Source organism: Falco biarmicus, chromosome 3 (genome assembly GCF_023638135.1).
Source record: "Falco biarmicus isolate bFalBia1 chromosome 3, bFalBia1.pri, whole genome shotgun sequence".
Taxonomy (NCBI): domain Eukaryota; kingdom Metazoa; phylum Chordata; class Aves; order Falconiformes; family Falconidae; genus Falco; species Falco biarmicus.
This window is the reverse complement of record NC_079290.1, coordinates 48556611-48568332: the sequence shown is the minus strand read 5'-3', so window position 1 is coordinate 48568332 and position 11722 is coordinate 48556611.

Sequence of the window (11722 nt, the reverse complement as noted above, 5' to 3'; positions counted from 1 at the left end):
CCACGGCCCTCCACGGGCTGAGGGGCACAGCCTGCCTCGCCAGGGGCTTCACCGCGGGCTGCCGGGGAACCTCTGCTCTGGGGCCTGGAGCACCTCCTGCCTCCCTCTGCGCTGGCCTGGGGGGCTGCAGGGCTGTTGCTCTCACAGTCTCACTCCTCTCCTGCTACAACTGCTGATGTGCAGGGCTTTCCCCCCTGGCTAAATACGCTGTCCCAGAGGCGCTACCACCGTTGCTAATGGGTTTAGCCTGGGCCAGCGGTGGGTCCTTCTTGGAGCTGGCTGGTGTTTGTTTTGGCAGACACAGGGGAAGCTTCTAGCAGTTCTCACAGAAGCCACCACAGTAGCACCCACCCACCCACACACAACCAAAAAAACCCCTCCAAAAACCCAAAAAACTGGTCATACAAACCAAATACATGTCCCCATCAATATCAGTGCCGTCTGGCTCTGGAAGGAGCTAAAATCGCTTAAAAGGCAGCACTTTTTAACCCCTCATTGCAGAAATGACAGAAATTAGAAAATAAATCTGTGAAAAAGATGTTTTCTTTCAATACATTATTGCAAAACTATTGCCACATATCACTTGTTTTGGGAGGAAACCAGATAAAAGGTGAAAAGAGTAAGACAATTTCCAGAAGTGTCTTCTGTTTGCTAAAAAAGCAGAAGATTTTGAAATAAAGAGTAGTGTAACAATAGTTTGTGAGGAATGTTTTTCAGTTTAGCTGGCTGAATTGCTCACAGTACATGTTGAGACAGCATAATCTTTTCTGTGCACGTTTACATGTAATTTGTATTTTGCCATTAGATGCCACAAACCCTTTTAGACTGCAATAAGATAGAATGAAATGAAATGAAAATAGTAAAGTAAGAATTCCAGGGATATGTAATGTCCAACTACTTGTGACTAGAGCCAATACTGACAGGCTGGATAAGATGAAAAAGTGAACTCTATTACTTCACTATAGTTCTTTAGCAAACAAACAAAAAAATCTTAATTCTAGTATTAATTAATTAATTAAAAAAGCTTAACAGCAGCTTTATAGCATCTGAACAATGTGGTGGTGAAGGACAAGCTAAGGTGGATTAATGTATTACAACTATAGCAATAGCCTGCCTAAAAACTTGATGATTGTTAGGATGCAAATGGCATTACTCTATCTCCTTACCTGAGAATGGCAGCATCTCATACCCAAGGTACTCTGACCTATATCTGCTTCTTAACCAGCAATATCCAGCACTGAAACTCATCCTCATTGGTATGGAGCATAGGAATCAAAGCTTTTTGAGTAGGAAGATGTACAAACCAAGGCTTTCAGCTGCATTTCTTGTTATGGGTAGAAGGCCAGAAGATGACACTTCAGCAACACCTCTGTAGGTGCTTCAGCCTTTGAACTGCCTTAACAAGATACAGTTATTTTGTAAAACAGGAGGTCCTCAAAGTACCATCTTAGGGACTAAATATTTTCTGGAAACAGCTTTTGCTGGTCAGACAGGAGAAACTGAATAAAAGTCCTGCTTCAGAATTGCAGGTGCTGCCAGCAATTCCTCTCCGTGAGCCTTTTTCATGCCTTTTTATCTAACCAGGGTGCTGTCCAGTCCTGTCTCCAGCCTGGTTCCCCGTACTTGGTCAAACCAATACCTTTCCCTTGTCATGAGCCACTGTTGGCCCTCTGGGGACACCTCCGGTGACTATCAGACTGGCTGGAAATCCTATCGCTTGTTTTTTTGCAAAACCATAGCATTTTCTTCAAAGGGGCGGGCTAGTTATAAGCCTGGTCATTCACCTACCTGAAATTCTCTGACTTTACATTTAAACAAAAAGATCTTTTCACTGCTCTCAATAATCAAATAGCTTGCTACATTTCTTCAGCAGGAAAGAAATTTCTATTCATTGTATGCATTTTGTAAAGTACCTTGGGATCCCTCCAAATGAAAAGGGCTATAAAAAGATAGAGTTTTATTATTTCAATTTATTTGTAAGCTCTGTGCTGTTTGATGAGACCAAAATGCTTCCTACAGAACAGCATGATGCTTGTCCTGATATAATCCAATTTTTTTTAAGCCATATAAACAAGAAATATCCCTTTATAAAACCTTTCTACCTTTTCCAATACTGGTTAAGAAATGAACAAAGATGTAATACACGTGTTGTACAGTGGTTGTATGAGGGCATCTAATCTAACATGTTGCACATGTGACACCAGTTAATAGTACTTTAATAGGTAGGATTTGCAATTTGTGTGCTCCTGGCCAGAACTCATACAAAGAGTTAAGCTTGTAAGTTCATACAAAGAGCTCTATATTAGTCATCTGATCTTAATGGTGTTTGAGTTGCAGATGTGATGTTATCATTAGGTCTATGTGATTTAGCTGTGTTTTATTTTCTGTTTAAAATTCATTTACCAGAGTGAAATCAGAAATGTGGTTTCTGTGACACAGAGAACAATTATTTTCAGTACAAAGCCTGTGAAGAGAAAGGTCTGCTTCTCTTTAAAGAACAGGTAGAATTTAACAGAATTTTGTACACCAGCAGCATACTTTCTATGTCTTGCCCAGCTGCCATTAATCACTACAGAAACCTATAGGCGTATACGTGTTCCTGAAGTTTTCCACATGTCCAAATTTTTGTTTTGTGTATGCTGAGCCTGCGCTCAACTCAAGCAACCCCTTGCCTAGGTCGTGCTTTTGCCTGACAGCTGTGACTTGGAAAGCTCTCCCACATGTCTCTTGGGCTTCAATAAAGTGCAGTTGCAGCTGCCACCATTTGGCTTGCAAGCAGGTGAAAATAACACTGCAATAACAGCATTAACTTGGGGACATCACTCTACACAATGTTCAAATGCAGCTCTGAAACCTACTATGTGAGGTTCAAACTTGTATCACTTGCTCAGCTGAAAGCACCCTGTAAATGCACATGGGAACTTTTCTGCGTTGCAGAAGGTTTGTTGAAAATGAAAGTTGCAGAGAGTTTTATATGGTGGGAAAAAAAAAGGTTTCCACCATATAAAAACAAATAAATCCCATTGGCCTTAACTGAATGTTCTGGGATGAGAAGGGCTTCTGTTCTCCCCCTGATCCCAGAGACACTAGATGCATTTTTTTCATTAAATGAATAAAATGTCTCAAATGTCTCATTTTGTCAAGAAAAATATTTCAATTACTTTCATAACATTTTATACGATCCATTTATTATTACTATTATTATTGCTCCCTTTTATTGCTTCCATACTGATGAATCAATTTGTATGTACCTCTGGGTAATGGCATAATCAGCAGCAAAACATTTTTAAACTGCACAAACATAAACGCAATTAAGATCTATAACATCATATGCTGGTAATATCTCCAGGGTGCACTAGAGTGGCTAAATTTCCCTTGGACCTGTCAGATAAGAAACTCTATACCCAGAAACAGCTGCCAGGGAACACTATACTCATATACTTACATATGGGGCAGAACTGTCACAGTTCACATAAGGCTAAAGCACTTTATTTTTAGTATAATTCATATAGCTGGAGGTAATCACTGAGTTTTAGAGATACATAGGAGTTACTAAAATGAATTAAAAAAATGGATATACAGATAACAGTTTTATGCCTACATATAAAATTTCTAAGTCCTTTTTTCAGCCAAGAAGAGAGGAGTTGGAGCAGGACTGGCAAGAAAAGGGGGGCATGATACACCAGGTAAGCCTAATACCTGTGCAAGAGTTGTGCTACCTGTGGCAACACCAGCAGCACCTCCTTCCTCAGCTGGTACCATAGGCCATTGCTGAGCATCGTATCATTCATGTTTTTCCCCACCCTGCCCTGGACACTTCTTGCACTGTGACACAAAGCAGAGATAAGAAACGTCACCAGACTGAGGAAAAAAGTGCTCTGAAAGCATGAAATACCAGCTTACCTACTACAAAGGGCAGTACATGAATGCTGGTTTTGAGCTGAATAAAGACATTTTTGAAAAAGGGCAATTTTGGCCATACAAAATTATTCTTCTAGAAGAAAGGGAAGACAGAGGAGAGGTGTGTATCCCTAAAATGTGTCCTGCCGTTTCCTTGGCTAATTAACAGTGGTTTTGCCGGGTACATTACAACTTCACAGACACGTATTTTCACAGAACAACCAATTGTCCAGCAGATGCAGAATTTCACATTTTTAGAAATAGAAAGTAAATACAGTCAACAGGTTTCTTGCCCATACTAAGCAATAACTAAAGAGCATCTTTATGATTCTTCCTAGTCTTGCCTTTCTGAAACCCTTCTTGTACATCAAAATATTTTAAGAATAGTCACGGCTTTTTTGAAGACAGCTAAGTATTTTCTTTGACAGGAGACAGTCTGGGACAAAATGCAGTCAGCAGTAGTAAGTTGTCACAGCACTCTCCAAACTAGCTGGCTGCAACAAGGTCTTTTACGATCTCATACCAACATACTCTTCATGCCAGTCCCTCTGCTACCTTCTTGTCCCTTTAGCTGGTGCTAAATCTTAGCTTTCTAATTATCAGTTGCCTCACAGTCCTGATCTACCCCAAGGACATGCTCAAAGCCATCAAACTTCCATTTAGGAAGCATAGGGGGCAAGGGCCCCAGAATTTCCAGTTAGGCCTGGAAACATGATAAATCATACAGGAAAAAATATCTTGATCTTTTACCTCCTTGATGTATTCATATCTAACTACAGGCTTTCTGAGAAAGTTTCAGTCTTAGCATTTTACTTGCAATCACAACTAAAAAGCTTCACCTCTTGAGATACCTTCATCACATATGGTGTCAAGTAATGCTGAGCAACGCACCTTGCTGTTTGCACGTGATACAAACACAGCAGGAGGGAGGAAACTGTTTATTTTCCCAGTTACATTATAATCAATCACGTGACTAATTTGTGATAAATATTTATATTGATTTGGAAGATGGGGACAAATTGTGTGCTTTTTGGAAACAGGATTATTTTGTCAATTATCCCTATGTCACAGCACTGTTGCAGATACCAAAGCAGAAAACATGGGGTTTACCTCTTATTTTTCACAATTAGGTCATTTCACACATAATAGAGCACTGGCTTTATGATAACAAGGTTTTTAAAAGTTATGTATAGATCAAAATGTAGCACAGAATATAAACACTGAAAGAAAATATTAGTTGTTAAAATTAGCTGGTTGGTCAAAAATTGCAGTGTTTCTTTATTCTTCAGAATCTACTTTATGAAAATGTTCATCTTTTCTTTCTTTGCTTCCCCAAAATAACACTTCTCTACTCTCCAGCAGATACAGAATGCCTTGGCACATACACCAAAGTACATCATCAGCTATTCCTTTCCTGAGCAGCAGCTCTTATTTTAGATTCCATTTTAACATTGTCATTTCTCAGTCCTAAGGAAAAGCTGCTTCTTACAACTAGTTTCCCTTCCCATCAGACACTAGTTCAGCCTAAAATTCCTGGGTATCCTTCCCTCTACCAAAATGCCCTGCTGTGTTGAGCAGAGGCTTGGAACAAAGCTGGACGTCATGTGTCCTAAATACCTGCAATTTGTGTTATGCTCCTGGCAAGGTTAGGGTTGGTTTTAATGCCTGAAGTGGTGGTTGCAAGCTTTTCATCCTCCTAACTCAGATTCAGCTACATAAATAATTCTTTTGGACTATCACTGAGCCACAAACTTTAATTTCATGTGCTAGCGATACATGCTCTATGTATAAAAGTACTTTCATGTATGAGTTTTCAACTTGTTTTCAATTTCAAAAGCTGTTTCTTTATTCTTCTGCTATGGTGACAGGTCATCTTTACCCCATTTCAGTGTCCATTTTCATCTGTGTGTGGTGTGGCACACCCAGCTCCCTTCCTTAGTAACCTGAACTTACCTAATGGAACTCCACACTGAAAAATTCACATAGTGCAAAATCACATCCTGCACCTGTATTGAGTCGACTGACCTGTGCCACTCCTGCAGTAAGCTCTGTGTTTTGGGCAGCATTGTACAGCCACTGCTGCCCTGGTTTTATACCTAGACAGGCAGGGTACTATCTGCTCAGGGAGGTCTTCTCCTCCCCACATTCCCCCGTTTTCTTCTGCTGATGGCTGCAATCACACACGTGGCCATCAGGTCCTTTTCCTGAGTGGTAGAGGTAATGCAAAGAGTATATTTAACAAGCAAATTCCTTGTTCTGTGAGAAAATCTGAAACTTTCCATTTGGTTCTGAATCAAGACAAGAAATCAAACTTCCAGGATTTTTCAAGAAACAAAACAAGCCAGAATGATTCAGACAGTTGAAAACATCTCCTTCCAGTCTATCACTCTGGCAATTAATAGGTGTACTTGCTATATTGTACTACACACCTGCAAAGTACACTTAAGAATTAAGCCCTTTGATATTATCCAGGCAAAATTAATTTCTGTATTTGACAGATTAGGTAAGTTATCACAAACTCAACCAGTTTTGCAGAAACCACATTTTTCTGAACAAAATACTCCCATCGAAAAAAAAACCCACCCAGATTTACAAGAATTGTGTTTGACTAAGAATTCATAAGCAATTTAAAAAAAAATCCCAGCACAATCACCCTGACTGTCTTCTTTGCAAGGACTATATTCATTTACCAGCACCAAGAGGAACACTGGCTCAGATCAGTGAGACTTTTCCCTTTGTCATTCACAGGATAAAATTTTCCTTTTAAATTCTTTTCCAAATTTATCGGTATGTTGAGATATTGCTCGATCACTAAGCTTGGATTTTCTCAGCATCTGAGCATCATTTCTCTGTCATCTCCTGATCCCACCATTTCATACATTTCAAACAGATTTTTACTTGTGCTGTGCCAAATTACTGCACAGCTTTCACCTTAGAGCTCTGTCTTTTCAGCAGCCATAGAAGTATTTAAAGCTGGAGCAAAATGCTAGCAATTAAAAATTACCACATTTCTGTGAGGAGCTGAGACAGGAGAAACAAGGGTATTCTCACTGATGGTCATTTCTGTGTCCATTGAGCCTTTTATTAGTGTGCATGACGAGTAACCAAACCTTATCAGAGAGCAATCAGCCTTCAAAGCAATACTTTGAAATCCATCGTCTAGAATAATTTGTTCTTTCTTGACAATGTCCCACATGTACCTTTTGGGGAGGGAGAGGAGAAAAAAAGAAAAGAAAAAAATATGCATTCTTTCACAAAAAGAATATAGAAAGGAGAGATTAACTGTATCTTTTTTTTTTTTTTTTTTTTGAGCAGTCATCATCTTTCTGTGAGGTAAATCAGCCTTTCTCCACGTTCTTCTTTTCCTTCTACTGTCGTAATCTCTCTAATCTCTCAAAAATGTTACAGCTATTCCTATCGTACAGTTGCTTAAGAGCAAGCCAGTCTCTATCAACAGATCAGCTAGAAGTTTTCTAGCTGATTACAACAGCTGCAAGCAGAAAAAGAAAGGGCATTTCAACATTTTAACGTGAAGTCTGACTATCAAACATGTTTTAACAAGCAAGTGTACTCTTTCAGTAATGATCTGTTTACACTGACCATACCTTGACAGAACTAAGGAGGTCTGCATTTTTAACGAAGGTTCTGTTTACTCAGAGATCACTGCTTGTAATGGACTTGCTCTTTGAACATGTAAAGCAGTTTCGGACATGGGGCAACGCCTCAGGGGCTGCCTCTTCATCTGCGGTAAAATAGCATCACTTCTTTGACATGCATTTTTTAAGGCTAAGATTCTTTTAAAAACACTAATGATCCCTGTCTTTCCTTGAATATATTACCAGAGCCTGGCTTTAAAATAAAGAGCTATATGGATGTGTGGGAGAGATCTTCAATGGCACAACACCCAAGGCCTACTAAAAACTGTATATATCGTTGCATGTGTACCATTAAATGTAGCTTCTTTGCCCTTTGGGACATAAATTCTTTTTGAATGTCACAGTTGAAAAGTTGAAAGTGATACTCCAGTCTGAAAAAATATTAGGCAAAATATGGAATCAAAAACATCTTTTTGAAAAAAAATTCTTTTCCATCTTTAGACTTCCTATTGAAAACTCATTATTACTGATTATAAGGCATATATATGATGTTTGTGTGAAATCGTTTTTCCCCTATGACCCTTAAAAGTCATATATTTTCCCTGAAGCACCTTAAGTATCACATACTTGTCTTAGTTCTGTGACCGTGTGTAACACAGATCACAAGTTTTTCTTGTAGTTAGCTGGAAACTATACAAAATCTGACTGCTCACACAGTATGTGAAACTTGCTCTTTCGGTCCCAGCTGGTATCAGCACAGAAAAACATGGAAAGGAAAGGTATTTTGTATCGGTCTAAAGATTCCTTCTGTGTCCAGTTTTTCAATGTAAGACAGTATGAGTAGCAGCTTAAGTTAGCTGCTTTGCCAGATGCTAAATCAAAAATATTTGTCCAATCCAAAACAAGACAGCACCTCTCAGCACTAATTTCCCCAAACTAGGTGAAGCTACCTGAAAACTTAGCTCTTCCTATTCACAAACCCTAGCAGAACATATCTTTTACATTTGAGTTAAGATGCATAATCTTCCTTTAATATTTTATTTATCAATGTAGCTAGAAAGCATAATGCTGAGTATTTGTTTTCTCTCCAATTTAATGCATTCTGAATGTACTAGCACTGAGGCACTGAACAGTTTTCCACATGCACCAAAAGAAAAGTTGTTTCTCATGCACACAACCTACCTCACATTCTCAGAACCACAGGTGAGATGTTCTGCTTTTGCATTACACCAATTGTATTTTCTTTCTGTTTCTAGGCTGTCTCTGTCATGGCAATTAGTTATGTAAATTGTCTCTCTTTCAATGCTTATTTGTTTTCATTACATTAGGAAGAAACCATGACTGCCAATAAATAAAAAATAAATTTTAAAAAATCTAGTATAATGTTGTCTTGGACAATAAGAAACAATGCACTGCAGAACTTAGCTGAAGGCAAAAGGAACACCTTGTGGCCACCTTGGTTTTTAGAGGGCAATGTCAAACCTAGGCAATAGTTTTCTTGTTTGAAGAAAGACACTTTCACCGTGTAGATTACATTTAGCAATAAAGAAAGCACAGGACATTGACACACATGGATATCACTGGGTTTTTTCCCCAATTAAAAAAAAAAAATAATAATCATTATTATTCCTTGTGATGCAATTCTAATACACAAACATGTACATTGAGTTAAGTCCCTAGGAACAGAGAGATTTGAATAAGGTTTTCTACTTATTTTTTTACACCTAATTGTTCTCTTGCAATCCACATTAAAAAGTACACCAGATTAGCTACAGGGGTCATCCAGTGGCAGCTGTAGAATATTTAAATGTTAAGGATAATTAAATTTATCGTGGAGAGACAGCTGAGACTGAAAGAGCCCTCCACTCTCTAGTTAATCTGGTACCTCTACACTGCAAAAATCTGAGATTTCAGAGAAGGTACTTGATCTGCAGACTTCATTAACTCCGTGGTAGCGCTTTTCTGCTCTGCTCTCCAAAGCAGAGAAAAAAGCACTGAACCAGAACACCTGGCATGTTTCCCATGCAAAAGATTTCTAAATGAAAAGAAAGAGGGAACACAGAAGGTGACACCTTAATATCCACGCTAGTTGATTGGAAATTAACCCCACAAGCAGGTTAAATGACCATGGGCCATACTTTTGCAATACTGAATTTTTGGAACCTCCCAAAAGGAAGAGAGGTGAGGCTGGCTGCAGAAAGTATGGCTGGTTCCCAGGCTTTGTGCACATACTTGCCCCATGTTGCCTTCCTCCAGGACGCATGGGACAGCCCAGCCTGTCCTGCTGCCCCATCCTCTACCCAGCACTACGATGGCTGGACCAGGCAGCTCTTACCCCTTCCTTCACCCCTCACTGCCTCCTGGAGACAGGCAGCTACACAAGAGGAAAGACAAGTCATTTGTCTGGAGTTACACAGAAAGTAACTTCTTCTGTGCTTCACAAGGCTTAAATACAGGTTGTCAAAGTCAGCATGCATGTTCCTGTGAGAATAATTGGTTGGCCTGTTAGTCATTCCAGTCTGGGAACTGCTGAACGAACAGTGGGAATTTAACCGTCTGGAAGAAGATTCTGTGAGCAAATATATAATATTATTTTTTAATATACTTTCTCAGCCAACTTTCCTCTGCTGTTCAACGAAACGTGGTAAGCTGCCTAATTTGACAAGAAAACCTCTAAGACTCCTTTCTACTGCATCCAGACTAATTTGGCTGTTAATGTTCCATGAACTAAATAAATCTTTAGAACACATTCTTATATCACTTTTCAACACTAATATTTCCATACCACAGAAAAATTGCTAGGAACTCATATTTTCCTCCAACTATGATAGGGAAGATGGTCCTCTTACTAAAATCATAACGACAAAAAATAAAAATTATTGTAGAGCTCCTTTTTACAAATTAAGAACACTGATTTTTCATTACAATATGGATCACTGCACGTAATGTATAGAGTAATAACTGTATTGAAACACAGGTACACATATATGCAAATGGTAAATCTTGAACAAGAGCATGGGTTATTTGGAATGAAAAAAAATTCATTAGGGCCTAGCTCTTTCACAGTTTATTGGTTCCTAACTTGATAAATACCTTAGATTGTCATTTTTTACCTTAAACGTTCTGTTTCTGTGACTGTTTAAAAGTCATAACTTTATTTAGAGAGGTGTATGCATGTAAAAAAAATAGAAAAAGGGAGAAAGCAAGAAGTTAGACTCACTCAATCAGTTGTGTGAGCATTATTCATCTCCACAGGTAAATCAAGCATCCTGAGACCAGCTATTCACTCATCATGTAGAAACAATGACAAAGTGCTAGATTTGTCTGGAAAGGATTATCTTTAATATTTTCATTAAGAAAGATATTTGTATTAGATCAGCTAGTTCTCAAGTACCAAACTCCATGGCCTGAATCTCACAGCTCTGCTCCACATGGCAGTGCCACTGAAAGGCTGTGACCACCTCTGACTGTTCAGGATTGGTTTGGTACTGCAAGATGAATGTAGGAGCACTGCATTTATCGACCTGATATCAAAAATATTTGACATAAATGAGTGTGCTAACAATAAAGGATGTGGCAGTTATGCAGAGGGCTGAATCTACAGCATTTTCACAGGAACTGGTACTGCCAGCTGCAGGGGCAAATCCCATGATATATACTGGCATGCATAAATGATTTCGGGTCCAGTATGACCAAACCAGACTGTGTTTCTGAGAAAATATGCCATGCAATGAAGGCACACACCTTGTTCATCATTTTGCATAAAGACAAAGTTACCAGGAAGATGTCCAATGAGCAGATCTGTTCCCAGTGAAGATAATTAGAGCATTCCTCTAAACTTCAGCAACAGCAGAAGCAGGGATAGTAATATATACCAATTAGGAAGACAAAAGACTACAGATTGAAGTTTAGTCTCAGTTTTGCCGTAAACTTACCTTCAGCAAGACAGCAATTTGTGTAGCTGTGCCTTGCCATCTCTGGAATATAGAGAAATTTACTGAATTCATAGGACCATATCAAAGAAAATGTATCATCATCAATAAAACACAAACTTTTCCATTCAAGTGCCATTAAAGAATCCAGTATATTTATTCATTTCCTTTGTATCAATCCAGCTAATCCATGTGCTAATTCACCAGTTTCTAACTCATCAAATATTTTTTTAAGTCTGCTGACAAATTGCCCAGGAAAACGAGTACAGCGTTATTTTTAAGTGTGCCCATTTG